Source organism: Cryptomeria japonica, unplaced genomic scaffold (genome assembly GCF_030272615.1).
Source record: "Cryptomeria japonica unplaced genomic scaffold, Sugi_1.0 HiC_scaffold_1147, whole genome shotgun sequence".
Classification (NCBI taxonomy): Eukaryota; Viridiplantae; Streptophyta; class Pinopsida; order Cupressales; family Cupressaceae; genus Cryptomeria; species Cryptomeria japonica.
This window is the reverse complement of record NW_026729754.1, coordinates 1-2,500: the sequence shown is the minus strand read 5'-3', so window position 1 is coordinate 2,500 and position 2,500 is coordinate 1.

Genomic DNA, 2,500 nt, shown 5'->3' with positions numbered 1-2,500 from the left:
AGCGCCGCCTCTTTTTTTGTCGGAGCGTTTGGTGGGGTTTCTCGCATTGGCTCTTCCGAGGCCCGGTTGCCACCCTGGCGCGCACGAAGTCGGAAGTAGGGTTAATTGCCCGGGTGCGCACCTTTGCCAGGGTGGGCACCTTACCTGGGCTGCGCACCAGGGCGGGCTCAAGATGGCACGCGCGTTCCGTTTTTTTCACTATCTTTCAAAACGGAAATTTTAAAATCTCCTTTTTTTTTTGCCTTTTCTGGAAATTAGTGAAGGCAGCGCATCAAAGGTGCGCACCTCGCTGCCCACCTTGGTGTGCTCTGAGGTGCGCACCCGGGAGCGCTACGAAGTGTGCTCCAAGGTGCGGCGTGCACGTTGTCGGAGCCCGGTTTGCCCCGGGTGCGCACCTCGCCTGCACCTTGGCCGGGGTGGGCACCTTGGCTGGGTTTGCCCAGGGTGCGCTCCGAAGCGGGGTTACTGGAGCGCCCCCTCTTTTTTTGTCAGAGCGTTTGGTGGGGTTTCTCGCATTGGCTCTTCCCAGGCCCGGTTGTTGGGTGCGCTCCCACCCTGGCGCGCGCGAAGTTGGAAGTTGGGTTAATTGCCCGGGCGCGCACCTTCGCCAGGGTGGGCACCTTGGTGCGCACACCTTGGCTGGGCTGCGCACCAGGGCGGGCTCAAGATGGCACCAGCATTCCCTTTTTCTCACTATCTTTCAAAACGGAAATTTTAAAATCTCGTTTTTTTTTTGCCTTTTATGGAAATTAGTGAAGGCATCGCATCAAAGGTGCGCACCTCGCTGCCCACCTTGGTGTGCTCCGAGGTGCCCACCACGGTGCGCAACGCCGGTGCGAACCCGGGAGCGCCCCGATGTGTGCTCCAAGGTGCGGCGTGCACGAAGTCGGACCCCGGTTTGCCCCGGGTGCGCACCTCGCGTGCACCTTGGTGCGCACACCTTGGCTGGGTTGCGCGGCCTGGTGGGCACCATGGTGCGCACCAAGGAGCGCTCCGAAGTGTGCTCCAAGGTGCGGCGTGCACGAAGTCGGAGCCCGGTTTGCCCCGGGTACGCACCTCGCGTGCACCTTCGCCGGGGTGGGCACCTCGGCTGGGTTGCGCGCCCTGGTGCGCACCAAGGAGCGCTCCGAAGTGTGCTCCAAGGTGCGGCGTGCACGAAGTCGGAGCCCGGTTTGCCCCGGGTGCGCACCTTCGCCGCGGTGCGCACCATGGCGTGCACGAAGTCGGAGCCCGGTTTGCCCCGGGTGCGCACCTCGCGTGCACCTTCGGCGGGGTTGCGCGCCCTGGTGGGCACCATGGTGCGCACCAAGGAGCGCTCCGAAGTGTGCTCCAAGGTGCGGCGTGCACGAAGTCGGAGCCCGGTTTGCCCCGGGTGCGCACCTCGCGTGCACCTTCGGCGGGGTTGCGCGCCCTGGTGGGCACCATGGTGCGCACCAAGGAGCGCTCCGAAGTGTGCTCCAAGGTGCGGCGTGCACGAAGTCGGAGCCCGGTTTGCCCCGGGTGCGCACCTCGCGTGCACCTTCGCCGCGGTGGGCACCATGGCGTGCACGAAGTCGGAGCCCGGTTTGCCCCGGGTGCGCACCTCGCGTGCACCTTCGTCGGGGTGGGCACCTCGGCTGGGTTGCGCGCCCTGGTGCGCACCAAGGAGCGCTCCGAAGTGTGCTCCAAGGTGCGGCGTGCACGAAGTCGGAGCCCGGTTTGCCCCGGGTGCGCACCTCGCGTGCACCTTCGCCAGGGTGGGCACCTCGGTGCGCACACCTTCTCAATGTTTTCTTGCCTTTTCTGGAAATTGGTGAAGGCAGCGCATCAAAGGTGCGCACCTCGGTGTGCTCCGAGGTGCGAACCCGAGAGCGCTCCGAGGTGCCCACGAAGTCGAAAGTCGGGTTAATTGCATTGTTTTCCCCGGGTGCGCTCCGAGGTGCGCAACATCGGCGCGCACCAAGGAGGGCTCCGAAGTGTGCTCCAAGGTGCGCACGATGGCGTGCACCTCTGGTGCGCACGATTCGGAGCTCGGTTTGACCGGGGTGCGCACACCTTGGCTGGGTTGCGCACCTTTTGTGCGCTCCAAGGTGCGCACGAAGTCGGAGCTCGGTTTGCCCCGGGTGCGCACCTTCGCCAGGGTGCGCACCTTGATGCGCACGCCTTGGCTGGGCTGCGCACCTTGGTGGGCGCCATGGTGCGCACCTTTCGTGCGCTCCAAGGTGCGCACGAAGTCGGAGCTCGGTTTGCCCCGGGTGCGCACCTTGGTGGGCGCCATGGTGCACTCCGAGGTGCCCAAGATTGGTGCGCACCAAGGAGCGCTCCGAAGTGCGCTCCAAGGTGCGCGCGAAGTCGAAAGTTGGGTTAATTGTCCGGTTTGCCTCGGGTGCGCACCTTGCGTGCACCTTCGCCAGGGTGGGCGCCTTGGTGCGCACACCTTGGCTGGGCTGCGCACACCTTGGCACCCGCGTTTCCTTCATTTTAAATTTTTTTTTTTTACAATCTCTCAAGTGGGAAATTC